The sequence below is a fragment of the Hoplias malabaricus genome, chromosome 14, assembly GCF_029633855.1.
Source record: "Hoplias malabaricus isolate fHopMal1 chromosome 14, fHopMal1.hap1, whole genome shotgun sequence".
NCBI lineage: Eukaryota > Metazoa > Chordata > Actinopteri > Characiformes > Erythrinidae > Hoplias > Hoplias malabaricus.
The window spans coordinates 10,572,003-10,591,257 of record NC_089813.1 but is presented as its reverse complement, the minus strand read 5'-3'; the positions used below and the strand labels follow the sequence as shown (position 1 = coordinate 10,591,257).

The 19,255-nt window shown below is 42.5% G+C and overlaps 1 protein-coding gene and 1 long non-coding RNA gene across 10 annotated transcripts in view; one reads left to right on the top strand and one right to left on the bottom strand.

Moving 5' to 3' along the window:
- The window catches only part of prdm16 (PR domain containing 16), a 284,189-nt gene that overhangs the window by 105,246 nt on the left and 159,688 nt on the right, over window positions 1–19,255 (top strand). The window lies entirely within an intron of this gene.
- On the bottom strand, window positions 1,428–18,771 carry LOC136665587 (uncharacterized). Its single transcript, XR_010795292.1, has 3 exons — window positions 18,672–18,771; window positions 17,631–17,821; window positions 1,428–1,768 (listed from the first exon to the last, which is right to left on the bottom strand). It is a non-coding gene; the product is annotated as an uncharacterized lncRNA (long non-coding RNA).

The window sequence follows — 19,255 nt, the reverse complement described above, 5'->3', positions numbered from 1 at the left end:
GGACCAAGAGTGTCCATCAGCCCTTCAGGTGTACTTGAAAAGTGAGTTAAAAAGCCTGAAAAAAGGCCACACAGACTTGAATATTAACGTCAATCGCCTTAATGTGCTTTTTTTACGCCTCTCTAAGCATATCACCGTGATGTGTGATGGGCACCCGTAGTCACGGCAGAGGAAGTGTTAACTCAACTGGAACGGTTCTGTCCTGTAAAACCGAGGAAAAAAAAAAGAGGTGTGGGAGGAAGGGGGTGGGGTTGAAGAAGTGATAGAATGTGAGTAACAGGACTAGTCACAGCAGCCTTGATCCTGTCAGGTATTCACGCCATTGTCAGTGCGTATAACGGCTGTTCCCTCCGTCTGTCTGTCCGTCCATCCGTCCTCCCCCGCGGTCAGACGCCTAATCTGGCCTTTCAGCGGCTCTCTGAAAAGGCCCCGGCGACACGCCGGCTCTCTATTCACTCACCCCCGCCGAACGCAATCACCGGACAGCCCAGCAATAACCCGCTCCCTGCCTGACCTCCCTTTGAAAAACAAAATAAAAAAAGGTGGCGGCCTCGTCGCGCTTAGGCCCGGCAAGATAAATCATGCACTCCAAATTAACTTCCATTCAAAGCGACCGGGGGGAAGAGAATGGGGCGGTCCGGCGGACGGGCTGGACGAGCGGCAACTTGACTTGATAAATGTCAAGGCGGATAATTTGAGGGCCTCTGATTAAGATCTTATCGAGGCAGGAAGTTAATAGAAAAGAGTTAATAAGAAAAAGCCGCACGGGGTTCTGCCGTGTTAGCCGCGCATGAGGCCCCTGCTTAAATTGGCCCCGCTCAGGTCCCTGCCATTCTTCTCCAGCTCAAAGGAGCAAACACGTCCAAAAGTGAGGCTCCCGAGGAGTGGAGATGCTGAAAAGACAAAAGCAGCCGGTTTAGACTGAGTGCATACGTTCACGGAGCTGCGCAGGTGATCTTAAGTGGCTGGATCTTTTATTAAAAATCACTTAATTCAAGACAAGCCCCTAAGAATTTGTGAACTGACTGCTCAGCATATTCCAACAACATGCAACTGTTATGGGAACAAGGCCTGTGTGTCTTATATATTTCATACAGCTTTATCTTTAAAATATAAAAAAAGTATATGGCGAAATACACTTAATTACCCAGTCCTTTACGTTTTTCTAGGTTTTCTACTGTATGATCATTCACATGCGATTCAATAAAGAAAAAATGGAATGTAATATATGAGACCGGATAAGTACAGTTCTTTATATACGTTTCCTTGAATGACCGAAGAAACACAGAAAATAAACACAGGTACACACTCGTCCAACTACATGGGTGAAAAGTCACCTCTGACCAGGTGGGAACGGTCAGCAGATAAGCAAAAGATGGATCACTACTCATTCAAGGACATTCAAGACTCTTTCAAAACTCGCTTTTTTCCAAAAGGAACGTCCAGCGCCTTCATCTCAGTCTCAGATGTGTATCTAATCACTAGGACAATTCACACAGTGATACGCAGATGAACTTAAGGTCCAGAAGTCGGGAGCTTTTCGTGACATGCCGCCACCTGCCCCGCTGATAGGGGGGATGCTGTGGATGAGCGGCTGTTGTTGGGTGCCGCCGTGATGGAGTGGAGGAACGCGCAGGTAGAACAAACACAGCGGTCTGCTGTACAAACAGAGGAGGACAGGCACGTGTGATGAATGATGGGAGCGGCGCAGCCGGCAAACAGGAGCGACTCGGGGGAAATCAGAGGAATTCAGCTGCTCTGAGAGAGTCTGAGAGAGATAGAGAAAGAGAGAGAGAAAGAGAGAGAGAGAGAGAGAGAGAGAGAGAGAGAGAGGGTTGTGCTGGAAGTTGAAAACGAATCTATCACCTAATTAACATACATTTGCCCAAAAATGGAGTAATACGGCTTTATAATTAAAATACACAGCATACACTGGAATCGTGTTCAATTTCAAAATACAGTATTTATTATGGAATAAATGTTTCCAAACCCAATAACTAAGGTTAGCACAGGTCAAACTATTCATTTGCCCTAAAGGAGAGAGAGAGAGAGAGAGAGAGAGAGAGAGAGAGAGAGAGAGAGAGGGAAATGGATGGAATATTGATGGCTTATAATGGACTGTTCTGTGATGTATTTCACACCTGTCTTAAGCCTTTTTTTTCTGTGATTTCCTTTGAAGCAAAACAATTTGGTCTAAAGAATGATGCAGATGACCATTCTGCAATCATATTCCATTCTTACATGTGTATTTACATAAATAAAGGTTAACACAGAAATGCTTGTATTACTAATCAGCCTTGAGTGGGCCCAAATCTATGTTTCTATTGTTGCTGAGTGCAAAGGCAAATGCATCAATGCTAATGGAGTGTGAATCAGTCCGGCTTTAACTCACTCGCTGAGACATTTACTGCTCAATTTCAACTGTTTGTTTTATAGCAGTGTTACATAGTATATTATGACTTTTCCAAATCCATATTGCACTTATTACATAAATGCCATACACACCTGATATACAACTATTATAAGTGCTATTTATTATTATATAAATTTGGGGAATTGTATAAAATGTAGACACTGGGGGAAATTTGTTGTATGTCTTGCTATAATATTTAAGTGTGGAGATTGCTTATTTATTCAGTGTGTGTGTGCGTCCAGGCGCCCATACTAGTGCTGTGTTGTGAGCACAGTGACACAGTTTGGTTGCGGAGTCTTTGACAGAAGTGAATTAATTGGGCCCCCTTGGATCATTTGTCTTTATTGCGAAGGCTAATTGGAAAAGAAGCAGGTGTTAATGGAGAAAGCCGGGCGGCTGTAGACTGAATCTCAAACACTGCGCTTGTAATGGAGCTTTCTGAGTGAACTTAACCATGTTTTAATTAGATTTCACTCCGAAATGAAAGCGCACGTTTCTCCTCTCCACCCTCTTAGGTGAAGTGAATAGCCTGAAGAAAGAGAGGGAGTGGGGAGAGAGGGAGTGGGGAGAGAGGGAGAGAGAGAGAGAGAGAGAGAGAGAGAGGAAAAGGGCAAGTGAATTTACAAAACCATATTGTGTCTGTAATAGGGTTTCGTTTAAGCAGTTGGGACTCCCCTGCTATACACATGTACATACACACACACACACACACATGCAAACACACATATACACAAAAACTGCAGGCGAAACTTGAGAGGCTCTACCATGCTGTTTACAGTACATAGGCATGGCATGAGTCGACACCACGCTCTAACGTCCTCCTCACATGTGCAAATGATTTGAGTCCTGAACACTTTCAACACACTTTTGAACATGTTCATTGTTCATGTCCAATCTGACATTAGCATTTTGCTTTGCTGTGTTCAAAATGGCCCCCTAATCCCTAACCCCTACACTGGCAAATCAGAAACATTATCTAGGACCGCTCATAAAGAATGGAACTGAAGTAAATACAGGGATGTAATACAGCATTTTGTACACCATTATTGACTTCCATTACAAATGACAGCGTAGGTGTGTGTGCGTCATTAATACACTACCTATTGCAGATGATTGTGGTCCTGCATTCGCGCATATCCTAGAAAATACTAGGCAAGATGAATTAAGACCTAACCCTAGCATTAAGACCTAAAAGCAAATAGAGGATGGATAGTTACTAACGGTATTATAGCACTTATTAAAGTGCTTCAGTGCTTGAATGTCTGTAACCCAGATTGTGCTGCTTTTATTGATGCTAGAACTACACCGGATGATGCAAAAACTTGCTTTTGATGTTTGTCAAAATGTTGTAAGTGCTACAGCCAATGTGTCATTTTTGTTGTCACTCCTCCAAGGACAGAGTGTGTGATTAGTTGAGTGAATCCATTTTGACTGGGAGAGCTTGCACAAATTAACCAAAGGAAGTGAAATAGAGGCATATTTTGTGTCAAGGAATTGTACATTTATCAGATACTTATCAGATAATCTTTACATCATCTTTACACTATCTATGGTAGAGCATAGAAGGTTTGACCAAACACATTGACAGGCAGATGCCCAAAATTGGTTGCTATGCTAATAGTTAGTAAGGCGTATTGGATATAGTTTTATTGTTTGGCTGATAAGGCAGCTTGTCGCTAAGAGCCAAAAGGAGCCGCATTCATGTGGCGTCTGTATGTGGGAAATCCAGACGGGTCCGTCCGAGCTAGCTGGCCTTGTTAGCGCCTGATGGCTTAGTTCATCGCTAAGTGATGTCAGCAAGTTTTAATGGAGGCCACATTTTACCAATTACATCGCAGACGATGTGAGCTGAAATGAGCGCTGCCTTTTTTGATGTGGTGTTTACTCGTTGGAGAGTTTTGTGTGTTTGTGTGTGGTCCTTGCACAGTTCAGTCCTCTATCCCTGGCTCACCTTAATCTCTCAGGTGTGTGTTCGTGAGTATATGCCTGAAAAGCAGAGTGTTGTGTAGCTTAGCCTTGGTGTGAGTACTGCCAAATATATTAGCTTTGTGTGTGTCGTACAGAACTTGTATACATTCATATCAGTGGCTTCCACAGGCACAAGTTTGGAGGGTAGCTTACTCTGAGTAAAATAATACATCTGATCCAGAACTCATTCACCGGGAGCATCACCCTGCCTGTCAAACACTTGGGTTTCAGAACGCTTTTCAAAATAAACAGAGCACACAGAAAGATCTGATTTGTCTGATCTGATGTTTGGTTCACCCACATTGGCCCGACATTTACATTCTTTTCCTCCCCCCTTGGCGTTTGAGCACCTCCAATTCATGGGAGGGCTCTTTCCTGTGGAGACCCCCTCTCCGGAGGCCCTGCTCTGCCGCTGCAACGTCCCTGGCTCCCTTCGCCAGTGGGTGTGGAGCAGATCTATAAAGCAGCAGGACTGAGCTCTCTCATTACTGTCACTGCCGGCTTTATGGGGCCTCAAACTGCAGCCGCTGCCAAAAGCACATAAATGCAGAGCTAGCGGCTCCAACGCCAGACACTCAGTGCCGGCGATGCAAATAAAAGCACAAACAAGCAAACAATTTCCAAACAATGTTACGTGACTCCTGGTCCAGAAACTGTTCTCATAGGCCACTTCATCTTTTCCATTTGACCACAATCTTTAATATCATTGTAGTTGTTTCAGTTTTTACAAAAGAAGAAACGAACCTGCATACCGAGAGCGTATTATTCTTTGCTGATCGACCATCTGAAATTAGCATTTTCTTCTTCCTTGGACCCCAGTGCAAATCAAGGAGGTTCCTTTAGCCTTCGGCAATATCACACATGTGTGTCCTTAATGAAAAACGTCATAACAAATCACTTGTGTCGTGCTCTCATCATACCCACGGTGTTCAGGGTGTCATCCCTAGGGCTTGAGGAGTGTGTGTGAACAGGCTGCCCCCGTGGACCTCTGACACAGGGTCCCACACCGTTCACACACACACACACACATGCACACACTGTCCCGGTGTCTCTGTGGGCTGCAGCGAGAGGTTGGGAGGCAGCAGGCAAGCCTCAGGCAGCTTTAGCAGCATTACAGAGGGCCTTGTGCTAATGGTTGCCATGTGCTGCCTTTTCAACGTTTAAGAGGCCGCTAGGCGCTACCTCCCTGCTATCGTACACTTCCAAAAACATTAGTGCGTAATACTTTAATGCCTTTTGTGTCTGCGCAGGGGTTTGGTGAAGGAAAGGTATAAAGGGAGGTAAATAGTCGAGCAGGATCCGTGTTTGTTCAGGCTGTGCAGGAAAGAGGCCTTATTGTTTCAGTGCCTGTCTCCATCCCTATCTTTCTCATCCCCTTATCCATCCTTTTTCTCCTTACATCCTTCTCTCTTTCTCTTTTTTTTCAGTGCCTGCTTTCTCCCTCAGTTTTCACAGGCCGTTAAAAGTAAAGAAGCCTGTTGGCCGGCCTGCCTCACAGACTTGGAGTGCAATCAGGCCGTACCGAGTAGAGAACTGCAAATTAGACTTTAACACGAAAAAGATCCACAGAGTTCGTATTTAGTTTGGATAACACTTAAGCCCTGATACCTTCTGTCCAAAAGACTAGCTTAGGGCCAACTCTGATAAATGAGAGAGTGATGCATGCTCTTTTAAAAAGAGTTACTGCATGCTATCGACACGCCAGCCAGAAACGGGTTATGATCTCATGCAGCGTTTCAAAACCCAGAGAGGGGCTTTTTTTTTGCCAGTTCCTGAATGTGTCTTAACATAGCTGTTTAAATTCTTTGAGTATAGCTAACATAATTTTTATAGAAAGTGCACAGGGACCATGGTATCTGTGCATGATTCATAACTCTTAACTGATAGTGAGGGATTGTGGTGTCCCTCAAAGGTACAGTACATGTCTGTCTTAGTTTATGTTTATGCATTGAACTGCCAAGGTGACCAGGATCTGAACTTCTGCTGTTACAACAAGGTGCGTCAGTGTAATCTTCCCTTGCCTTTGCTCCCCACACACATACTGGCTAGGAAATGCTCTCTTCTCTGTTAGCTAAGGGCTTAGCAAGAATCAACAAAACTCAAGATTTCGCAAAAACAGCGTGCCGTTACGAAGCCTTAAAAATGCAAACGGCGGACATCTGTGATGAAAAAATAATAATAAAAAATATAACAACAAAGAAAAACAATACAATGCAGGTATTTACCCTGGCTGAGTGACATCATATGAGGCAGTTATTAAAGGAAGTACAGTGCCAAATTGTTCACCTTCGGATACTCCCCTTAGATGTAATCGGTGGAAAGGAAGCAGCCTCTCACGAAAAGCAGGCGAGATCTTTCCCTGCCCCTTCTGAACCTGCCTTGTTCTAGCTCAGGGCTGGCATGTGCGATAAGCCTATGGAAGATGACCATTTACTAACCTCTTCCATACGTAGCCTAAATGTCTGCCAGGATGTAAATTAAATGAAGAGAAACCTTGTCTGGATGAGTTTCCTGAGAATTTAGCCATTTTGCTAGTCATTGTCAATTACTTTAACCATTCACAAGGTCCTGTTCACAAAGAGCTACATTATAAACATGGGGCTGCCAACAGATAATAACCCTTTTAGTATTATGGCCAGAAATTTTTATAAAATGTTTTAATGCAGTGTTAATAGCTTAAATTGAGATTAGCTTTAGCATTAGCATTTGGCAGCTGAGTATAAGAGGTCTTCCCAGTATTTCGTGTGAGTAGTTCCTCACGAGTGTTCCTTCCTCTAATTTAAATTGGGGTTGCTCTGGCAGCACTATGTTAACTGAAACAATTTATCAGACGTTTGATCCGTGAAGAAACGCCGACAGCCAGCCTAGCCCTGTAGGTCTGATATGGCCTGGACTTCATTGTGTTGGCCTCGAGCAAGTGTGAGGAAAAGAAAACTTTTTCCTGTGCCACTGATGGGGGTATTTATGCTGCTGTTCAAACAGCTTCTTGAGCACGCCACAATAAGAGCTGTAATTGTGCAGGCCTGTTCGAGTTGATTAGCAATTTGCACTGCGACAATAGACCGTCGATTACTTAGCACTTAAGCACAATTAGCCAAGGCCGATAGCAGTCGATATGAATGTGCCAAAGGCCCGGAGTGTTAGTCAATAGCTGACCTCTGTGTTTTACAATGATGTACAGGTTTGTACTGTTCCCTAGTCAGGGACAATACGTATTGTAGGGTTTCACACAATGTACACGGTATGCTGTTTAATCAAAATGCATATGAGATAGATAATTTGAGAAAGGAGAGGAGAGGACAGAAAGCAAAAGACTTTGGCTTTACACAGCCAAATGTTTATTTACCGACCAATACAAGGAGGGCCCTCTGTTACCACAATGGCAGATTCACAATCGCTCCCTCCTTAAGTACACTTGGACAAAAGAGCAGAAAAATCCAAATACAATGAGGTCTGTTTACCGACCTCTCTATTTGACTCAGTTGATATCATACCATTGTCTTGTTTTCTCCACAGAAAGAGGAACATGAGCAGATGGACATTTATATAGTGTCCCACAGGTTGCACTGAGGGGAGATTACTGTCGTGCAGGGTTAAGTCCAGTGGACTCTAAGATAAAGATTTCTTTCAAGCCGGAGCCTGGCCTCATAGTCGTAGTCAGCGTGAAAATCAAATCAAATCAATACTGTACAAAGACACAGACAGACTTGTTTTGCACTCAAAGCAAGACACGTATTCATAGTTGCTGTGGGGGCTGTCTGGAGCTAAGCTATCAAAGCCTGTCAAAGACTCCATTTCAGTGCGAAGGAGAGTAATGCACAGATCTCCTGCAAATGGCCTTTTGTGACAATTAACAGGCCTTAATTACAGCTGAATGGGGAGCTGAGTGGCTGATCTTGGCTTCAAGGCCTTCAAAAGGCTTCTCAGCTATCTGATTATACATTGATCTATGCACTCCGGCTACGTCGCTAATTTAGCGCACACACCGAGTGCAGATCTCAATTTGTTTGTTGTGTTCCTGGCTTCCAAGAGCTGCCAATTAAACCCCAATCATCGAGCTCATTTAGCAGCTACTGTAATTTAGACCTTAATAAGGTGTCCTGAAAACACGGCTGTCTTCATTTTTTTTGCGCACTGGAGGCGTGATACATGAGACACAGCAGTAGAAGCAGTTCTGATTTTGTATCTTCTGCTCTTCCGCCAGGGCCCTTGGACCTGGAGCGGCACCAGCATAGCATAACTACGCTTAAAATAGCACAAGATACTTTTATTAGAATCACCATGGCAGCAGAGTATTCGGCTTTTTCTTTCTTTGTCATGATTCAAAACATGAGGCAGAAGCAACAGAATGTCTGAGGGGTCTGTGCCAAATTCCCAAGTTAAGAAATTTGGCTTGTGTTAACAACATAACAGGAGATTATTTTTGGAACGGCGAGGGCTGTCGTCATTATTCAGTTGTGATAATTATAATACAGCAAGATCTCCCTGGATTTAGATGTGTCTGGTATTAAACAAAAGATTTTAATTGTGTAGTAGCATCCCTTGACTATTCCATCATTTAACAAAACAATTTATAGATTTGTTTTTGCTTCTTTGCTTATCAGTCTTAATAACACTGGCCAACTGTTGGTCAAATGTCCATCACATGGTTTTAATCACAACAGTGGAATTAGGAAACAGCCTTATCTTGTGACTGTAGGAATAAATGCCTTCACTTCTTGTCATTGTGTAAATATTTATTGCTTATTGTTAATGTTACAGATTGTTGCTGATTATTGTTCTTATGAGAGTCATTAATTGAGCTATTAGCTCACAACGTTGTTTTCTTTCATATTTCATGAAGCCTTTATTGAAACAATTTGAGGAATTAATTGCTAGAAAGGTAGAGAATACTGAAATGATATTTGAAATCGTGCCAGTATGAAGATCAGCCGAGCCAGGCTGCGAGCACATGATATAAATAAATATATCTTTAAATTCAGATAACGATAAAGCCCTATATTTTACGCACAAGCTTCCAATAGCCTATATTTTTCCAACAATGTTTCCACAAATCACCCCCATTCCCTTCTCACTTCTCTACTTCGGAAGAAAACAAGCCCCTGCCCAGCGTGCGGCCCGTGTGGACGGAGAGGGTCGGGATCAATACCAAAGGTCACTCCGCTAAAAGGCCGGTGGCTCCACAAGTATGAAATGTCACTGGTGAAATATGTGTTGCAACTCAGGGTTGGACAGATTAACTGCCTGGCTGTACAGCTCATTCTTCAGCAGCGTGTTCCGAATTAAGGCGGAAAGAGTTTTAATTGCAAAGTCTCGAAAAACACATGAGCCTTTTCTGTAATCCAGCAGGAGAGATGGTGAAATAATGGGGGATTTTTTTTTTTTTTGCTTAACTAGAGCTTGTTCTGCTGGAGCTTGAGGTGATTCTGATGATAAGGCTACACTCATGCTAAGCTGTAGGTCATGTGTAAATATATCGGCGATGGGAGGCATCAGAAAATGGTTTTCGGTGGCGAGGTGTGTTTTTGTGTAGTGAGAGAGCGAGAGGAGAGAAAGAGAGAGAGAGAGAGAGAGAGAGAGAGAGAAAACACCAGGCCAAAATCACCTATAGAGTAGTTTTGTGTGTGTGTGTGTGTGAAGTGTGTAGGTCTTGGGCTCCTGCGTCGCCTACGCGTGTTAAGAGCAGGTCCTGGATGTGTGTGAGTGTGCGTATGAGTCAAAAGGTAAAGGCAGGCAGAGCGAGGCCGCCTGTCGCGGGTGGCTTTTGATGGAGCGAGGCAGCTGGGTGTGTGTGTGAAGGAGCAGGAGAAAGCAGAGGCGGCCTAGGCCCACTGCTGGCCCTCTATTCACCCGTTCTCGTTAAAGGTCCTCACCCGCTGCTTCCAATCAGACGCTCTTTGTAGCTCTCGCTCTGTGCCAACGCGCCAAGCCCACAGCTTCCCAGCACTGGCACATCTGTCTCTGCAGGGCGAGAGACACGGAGAGAGAGAGAGAGAGAGAGAGAGAGAGAGAGAGAGAGCAGGGATGGAGATGGCTGGTCCAGAGACATGAAGATAAATGAACTGATGGAGGGAAAGAGGAAGGAGGGGGCAAGAAGGGATGAAGGATATGGAGAGAAATGTGGTAAAAAGGAGATGGAGTGAAACGCTTCTCTGCTTTTTTTTTTTTTTTTTTTTCTCACACTCTATAATTCTAAGTGAGGTGACCCCAGAAGTCAAAGGTTAAGGTTATGGATCAGGGAGCCCCTTCAGCCCGGTTGATAAAGACAAATAAGACAGCAGTTTGGTGGCTTTCGTACACACCTGAGACTAGAGGTGGGCGATATGGCAGAAAGGGTATTATCGCGATACTTCAAAACATTTTACATAGCACGATATTTTGTTTTCTGATGTTTAAAAAAACAAAAAACAAATGGGTCTTAACTCCATGCTGTTGATGCATTCATTACATTTATAAAAAAGAGTTATCTAATAAATACATATTAATATAGTTCATAGAATATTATTGTCTCTACTATTTTTCATAAACAAAAATAAGATTATAAGTAACAAATTGGCTCCAAAATAACAGCATCACACAATACTGCCTTTTAAGGTACAAAGGCCATTTGTTTCAATGGCCTCTGCATCTACGTAGTAAAACTAATAACTAATATCTAATAATAACCCATCTATTCTAAATTCTTAAAATGCTTGTAGATGAGAAAACAGCTCAAAAGCTAAAATTTTAAAGACCGCAATGGTCCATAAAAGTTCATTGTGCATTGTGCAAGTCCTGAGACATCTCAGCTACTGAAGTGAATTAATCTTTTGTATGTTTTAATAGACGAGTCTGTCAAAACAAACACGGTGCTTGTCAAAGAGCACTATCTCCACACGACCCTCAAACAACAAAACAAACACCCGAATTAACGTGTTTTTCTTTAGCAGCCGTTTGGTATCGCGTTGACCCTGTCTTTCAATAGCGTGTCCAGGTGCGCTGATCAGTGCTCTTGTCTACTTTAAAGATTCACGTCTGAGAGAGCTGGATCCAAAGCTCGGGTTTAGCTTCCTGTAACTCAAGCCTCTCTTCGTCCAGCAAGAGGGGGGGAAAGGAGAATTAGTATGTACTTGCAGTGGACGCGAAGGCTATTGTCAAAAAGCGGTGTCCTGTGTCTCTATCCCATTACAAAGGTAAATAAGGAGAGGACAAAACTGTAATCCAAGCATTCCTGCTTCGGCTCACACTGATGTCATGTCCTTCCCCTCTCCATTCAGCTCTTTATTGCATGTAATTATGTGATTAGTTGGGCTTTTATAACTCGTGCTGAGGCTGATGCGGTTGCAGGGGAGGACTCTGTGTTTGTCACTAAAGACGTTTCACCTGTACACTAGCTTAAAGGCATGCTCATACACAGTGTGGGATTGTTGTTTGTCATGTCTGAAGATACAACTGGATCTTAAGAAATAAATGTGAATATATGGTAGAATAACAGGAGTTAGGATAAGGATTGTATATAAGGAATATTGCGCTAATCTGCAGTCACCGTTTTACTGGAAATCCCTTTCCATCTTGACTCTTGGCATTCATTTTGTGTCAGCCATGCTCTCGCCCTTTATCAGTGAGTATTGCCCTAATGGTGGTAAAAGTTTCAGCATCACACACTACTGTGCAAATATCTAGTCAGCATTTAGCCCTGTAGTCAGAAGCTGACCAGTGATGAACTGAGCTAGGTGGCACTTGACAAATTGTGCAAGATAACAGGTCAATTACAGTTTGTAATCATACACCAAGTGACCACAAATACAAGGTTAATGGTTTGTAAGGTGCTTGATCAATACGACCTGAGTGGCAGTATTTTATACATTTTTTTTTATCTGAGTTACAGATACCTGGGGGCTATTCACAAAGCAGGGTTTCTCAGTTAGCCAGCTAGCTAACTTAGGTCCAATAGGAATCTCCTCTTATGTTTTTACCTCTGGCTTAAGTTATCTAGTTAACTGAGGATTCCTGCTTCGTGGGCTACCCTCCCTGGATCGAGGACTCAAGGTTTAGTTTTGTTTGTACACAAAGACTAAGGGCATTTACACACTTTTGTGCTGATCTCTTCAATTTAACCCTCGCCAGTTCTCTCGATTGACTAGTATCAAATTTCTTCATTTGCTAAGAAATGGCAAATATTGATTACCTGTCACATCCATCATCCAATCAAATGTGCCGTGGCCCGTGCTGCCCTTGCATATTTGCATGTCAGCGTCCACCCCCGGCGGGTGACGTGTCCATCCACCCAGCCCACCCTGACCTAATTAAACGATGCTGGATAACAGTCAAGTCATAAGCGCAGCAAGCTCAGGCTTTTACAAAAGCTCAACTTAAACTTAAAGAGATTAGACAACTTTTGCAAGATATTAGCTGTTCAAAAATGAGAAAAATGTCCCTAAGCCTCTTGAGTGCGAGGGGCGAGTGAACAGGCGCTCTTTTGTTCCCCGCGGAGGGGCCGGGCAGTGCCGGCCGGGGCCCTGGCTCCGCACCACTGTGTGCGGGACGGGAATACACGGCTGATCCCTGCCCCTGTAAACCCAATCAGCTCCAGGAATTAGTGAGGGATTAAACTCCAGCCTACCAGTGCAGCACTTGAAAAAATATAAGACTGGAAAGTGAGGGAAGGGGGAGAAAAAAAGGCATGGCCCACCCAGGAGGTCAAGAGAGGAGGAGAAGAGAGAAGAGGCGAGGAGAGACATTATGGAAGCAATTTAGCAATTAATCTACGCTCAGATACCGTAATTATTTTTTTAATCTAGAGCTTTAAATTAAGATGTAGTTTAATCAACTGCTAATAATCTGCACTTTACCTTAGCAATTTAATCTATTAAAATTATTGGTTTATTGTGCTCACCTTCTGTATGCTTTCCTACTGATTTTACACAGTTTATGGGAGTCATGTAATGCTGCGCAACACTTATAAACTACAGAGGAAATGTTATAAAAATGTTGAGAAAGTGGAGAATATAAAAGAATATAAAACTAAAATAAAAAGATGCAATTTGTGTCTGTGTCACTGTTTAAGCACGAGCTGCTTTCCCAATAGTACATACTTCCCAGACTTTAACAGTACATTCAAAGACGTTTTGTCTGTCTAGCCATAGCTCCTCTTTCTCTTTCTTTCCCTCATCCTTTGCTCCGAGGTGGGCGAGCAGAGAGAGATAAAGACACACAGATCCTTTGGTGTGTGACGAGGCCTGGCCCCTGTCATCACAAACCCCTCGTTGTGCCTGTGAAATCCTCACTCCACCCCCACAGAGACAGAGAGAGAGAGAGAGAGAGAGAGAGAGAGAGAGAGAAGGTGGTCAGACAGAGCCATGTGAGGAGTGTCATATGGAACAGCTTTAGTCCCCAACCCCAGTATCATCCTATCAAAGGAATGCTGGCTGGAGAGGCCCACAAAGCTGCCTCATGTGTGCCAGCGCGCGGGGGGCAGAGGGGACACAGTGATTCTGCCAGCCTCCTACGCACACACACACAGATCATCCAACTGAGGCCGCGGTCTTTATCTCTAAACAAAAATCCGCCTTTACTCCAGCACAGAAACACATTCCCGTTCACTCTTTAGCCTTTCTTTCACCTTTGACCTTGGTATGTACTGGACAGTAGCAGTGGTATTCATTTACTGAGCAAAAGTAGTAGGAACTACATTAAGCACGTACCCCTGCCACAGACTCATTCAGTCCCACCTCCTTTACACCAACTTTACACCATGTTTAGTCAAAATGCTAAAGGAAAAGAGAAACTGAAAAACTACCGGTTGTAAATGACCTCATTTTAACGGCTAAATACTGCCTTCCATTTATTGTAGGCCATATTAGCATGTTTGGTCATGCAGATTCTTCAGTGAAGTACTGACTAGTCCGTTCATGTAATGGATGGTTAATGTGAAAACTAGGTTGACGTCCATTAAATCGTACCAAATATCCAGTGTTCAAATCAATGACCTCACGTAAATAAACTATCTTAGCCTTTGAATTCTTCTGTACATTCTAGTGTATTTCAGTGTAGGATTGACTTGACATGCCTTGGCAGACACACTCAGCCGCTTCTCACCCGGGTCTAAGGGCCTGCTTGACTCGGGTCCCTCTCTCTGCTTGACCTCTGAAGTGTCCTTTCTTTTCGGCCCATCGTCCTCCTGCACTTGGCCTATCTCTGTCACACTGACACTGACATTCTTTCACGTTAGCAGCATCGGCCAGCCAGATAGGCCCTCCTCACCAGCCTGGCTGCTATCTGAGAATGTGTGTGTGTGAAAGAGAGAGAGAGAGAGAGAGAGAGAGCAACAGTGGCTGTCAGAGACAGTAGTTTGGCTAATTGTCCAGCAAAGTTCATGTGCTCTGGAAGTGTTCTAGAGGCGGACTGTATAAGGCCATGTCTACTACTGGTAAGTTCGACGTTTTTCTGTTGTGAAGCTGTTCTCGAGTAAGTAAAGTAATGAGCTTAAACGAGTTAAGACCTGTTTTGATTGTATGAATCAAAGGTGTCATTCCTGACTGTACATACCCACAACAAAGTGAATGGATGCACTTAAATATATTGTCAACACAAATTAGTCTTTCAAATAATGTACTTCTAGTGATAAGTGCACTTTATTCATGTGGAAGTTATATACAAATGGAAACAAAGGATATTGTGGGCATCACTTTGTTCCATGGAGCACTGATATATTTGAAGGTGTGTGGCAAAGTAAGGTGAACTCTCAGTGTGTGTGTGTTCCACCAAAGTTGTTCAGCGCCATCTTGGCCAGTGCCAAAGTGAATCAATTTGCTTGCACACTCAGAGGTCTTTAATTTCATTCTCAGCAAGTCAAACCAAAAGAGGATTACTGCTGTATAATCAGTTCTGAGTCATATACGGCTGTCCTCCTGACAGCAAAATTAATGCAAGACAGGGAAACCAAGTGAATGCTATATATTTTTCTCTCTAATCTTTTTATATCTCGTCTTGTTTTAGTTTTTATTTTTTGTGGAGATGGGTCAGTCCATATATATATCACATGTGCAAGTGCTAACCAGCACTACTCTGTAATGTTATGAACCTGAAATAATAATAATAATAATATTAATAATAATAATAATAAAGGTACTTGTTTTCTATATATAAATATTAATTTACTGGCAGAAGATGGTCATGGTGCTTAAGGGGGTCATCTATATACCATCCATGAGGCTGGGTGGAGGTGGTCATTCTTTATCCACTTGTTATGTCTGTCCTCCTGTGCTATTGGTCACTGATCTTTACCTCCTTTCTCCTACCCTCAATGTTTCCTGCTTTCTCCGCAGTTCCAAGTAAGAAAAGAATGATAGAAAGCTTCTATATTAAGATGAAGCCACTGACTACATTCACATTACAGAGTTGTAAAGACAATAATCAGGTCTTTTGGGTGAATTTAAATCTGCTTTTCAGAGCTGCGTAAAAAAAACTAGAATAAATCTTAACAAATCCAAATATGAGCATCTCTGACCTAGACTGGACACCTATGACCACAGTGAGAACAATTAAAAATTCGTATTATTTTGGTCAAACGCTGCTGCACTTACTCTTATTATACTTTAAATTAAAGTATGTGATAAAACTTTTTTGTTTACGACACACGGAGATGATTGAGGCATCACAAAAAAGCAAAACTAGAATGAAACTAGAACGAGGCAGAAGACAGTGGAAGAGAGAGGAAGGGATCTGAATGAATAAAAAGAGGTTGGCCGTCATTTCCCTGGTTTCCCTCTCCCTTCTCTCCTGTCCTTGTACCTTGATTCGTGCTTAATATAGAGACTGATGAGCTCAATTTGGTGGCGGTTCTCCTTCCGCGAAATGATTAATAGCTGTATGAGGAAGAATCAGCTAGCTATCCTTGTCTGGCCCAGGCCTTTGCTTGGGAATTGATGACAGAGGCTTTTTGCCATTTTGAAAATGAAATGGAGAGAGCCTGAACGGAACTCTTGACACCTCCACTCTTTCTTTCCTCTATCCCTCGCTCTCATTCTCTCGCTCCTCCACTTGCTTGTTAATTGTCTTTCCCATTTGTTATGCAAATGAGGCCGGCAGAGGGGGCGACATCATCTCCAAAGCACGATAAATATTTGATCAGGCGTAATGGAAGTTGTCGAGTCTGTCTAATTGCACCGCATGTTATCTGAGGGGAAGTCGGACAAGGCCTTTTGATCTTTTCCACTTCTCTTTTCGCTCTGCCTATCTCATTTTGTTCGCCATCACTTCATTCTCTCTCTCACTTTCTCGTCCATATCTTCCCTCTCTCTGTTCTCAGCCAGCCAGCTCATCTGAGGCCGACTGCAGCTGAAGGTTTCCTTTTAATGTCACACCAGAGACATTGTGTCATTGAAATGTGCCTTTCCTGAGCCTGTTCCCATACCAGTCTTTGATAGGCCACTACGTCTTCCTCTTTGTTTCGCACATTGCATCCTTTTTTTACACTGCTGTTTTTTCCTGTTTCAGGAAATGCTCAGCCACCAAGAGCCTCTCATCTGATTAATGCAAGACATACAGTCTAGCCTAGAATAAAGCATACATTTTATAAGCATTTGAACTGTGTACAATAAACTTGCATTACACTGAGTGACATAGGGGTTCTTTCCTTCATAGATGAATAACTTTGTGTAGCCTAAAGAACATCTTTTAAAAAACCTCCACATAATGTAACGTTTCTATATCAACACGTTACAAGTACCATACATCCAAGAATCATATTGGAACCTTTATTTAGAGGTGTGCACCTGTGTGTTGGGACAACACGACAACCTTATAGTTAATATGTAAGTTAACAGTACCATCAGACCTGTTTCTACAACCAGCAGACGAACCACTAAAAACAGCGAATCTTTTGCGTGTAAATATGGAACTGGTGAGTGTTTCAGCCAGTGGGACATGGTAAATGCTATGTTTGCTATTTTCTTCAGTGCCAGAAAACACAGCATTTCACAACAGTCAAAACTACTAGACATTTTCATCAAGGTCATTCATGCACACGCTTTCACAGTTTTAGGACGTTTCAATAACACTATTCAGACTTTGTAATCACTTTTAAAAAGATTCAGCTTGAAACGTTAATAGCTGCCCTCATTATGTTTTCCGTGCATCCATTTTTCCATAAAAACAGAGCATGCTCAGAAGGCCCATTATCAAGATTATATTACAATAGACCTTTAACACTTATCTCTTTCTCTTTATTTACTTTTAAAAACCAAAAAATATTAAAACAGTCTCTTACTGGAGCATAAGTAGCAGCTAGTGCATGCAGAGTGTGCAGAAGTAGCTGTGTTTGTTGGCGGTGATTGTAAGCTGGTGTTTGTTTGTGCTGTGGAATGTTTTGATAGGCTTTATTTGTCCATTCGCTGCTCCGTCCTGTTCGGCCCTTTCCTCCGGGTCTCAAGCGACTCATCTGCAGCACTGTCCTCCAATCTATTAAGCGGAGACAAAACAACTTAATTAGATGGGAAGTCGATGATCAAATAGGAATCTGTACTTGAATCAGAGCTTGACCCAAACATACAAAAGCAGCAGGAAGCAAGGGTGGAATGAATAGATAGGGTTTACACACACACACACACAAATATAGACAGATGATGCAATATTAGATTACAGGAAAAACATTTTGCATGAAGGATTGCTAAACATGGATGACCACCATTGTCTGAACTGAGATCAGACAAAGGCCTCTATTTGTGCACACTATGTCTAATATTGTTTATTATTTTATTCGAATTAGTTTGAATTAGTTTTTATAATTTAATACAGAACATAATTTAAATCAAAATAATGATTGCAAGATAAGTTTTGGCCTGACTGATATATATAAATGTAAGCTTTTTAAATGATGCTCCATTTTGGTTGTATCTCTGCAAAGATTTTGGAAAAAAATGTTATGAGAAGTGGAACCGTGTCCATAGACACAGAGGGCCACCTGCCTCTTTGCCTCTTGCCTTCTGCTAATGACTCACACTGTGGACCTGAGCTACTTTGCTCACTCCTCTCCCCTTCTGCTGTAGCTGCAAGGCGATAGTTACCTGGTTACCCCGCAACACCCCTCTCATACACATCCCCTTGAAACAAGGGGACATTTAATTTGGTCCATACTGACCTTTGCACTTACAGCAGCAATGTGTAGTAATATATGTAGTAAAAAATTTGCGTAATATTTAAACTGAAAGTTCGTAAATATTTAAATATTAAACCCAACTCTCTAATATTGTGCAGGTCTCCTTTGTGTCACCAACACAGCCCTGACTAAAGAGACAGGGAACACCATTACCTCTGCGTGTGCATCTATGTCCTTCTTTGGACCTTTTTGTGGTAGGTACTAAACACTGCATACTGGGAACACAAGACCTGCCATTTTGGAGATGTTGTGACCCAGCCGTCTGGCCATCACAATTTGGCCCTTGTCAGAGTAACTCAGATCCTTACGCTTGCCCAGTTTTCCTGCTTCTGACACCCTAAACCTGCTGCCAAGTACACCAAACCCCTTGACAGGTGCCATTGCAGCAAGTTCAATGTTATTCGCCTCAGCTGTCAGCAATTTAATGTTGTGGCTGATTGGCATACAAACATTACATTTTTTTGCACTATTTTTATTCACATTTCAACACAAGTGAGACACTGACCATGTTAACAACATTGCCAGTTGTCCAAGGAAAATAAGCTTTTATTAAAAAAAAATACTTTTTTAAAAATAGATTCTCTTTCTATTTTTGTATTAATTCACTACACATTTTTAATTTAAATAAATATTACTTTAAATTAGAAGGGAAAACATAACTAGATTGTATTTAGTTATAATTTATGTACATATAATGGGGGTTAGAGAAAGAAAGTGTAGGAGACGCCAAAGATGGT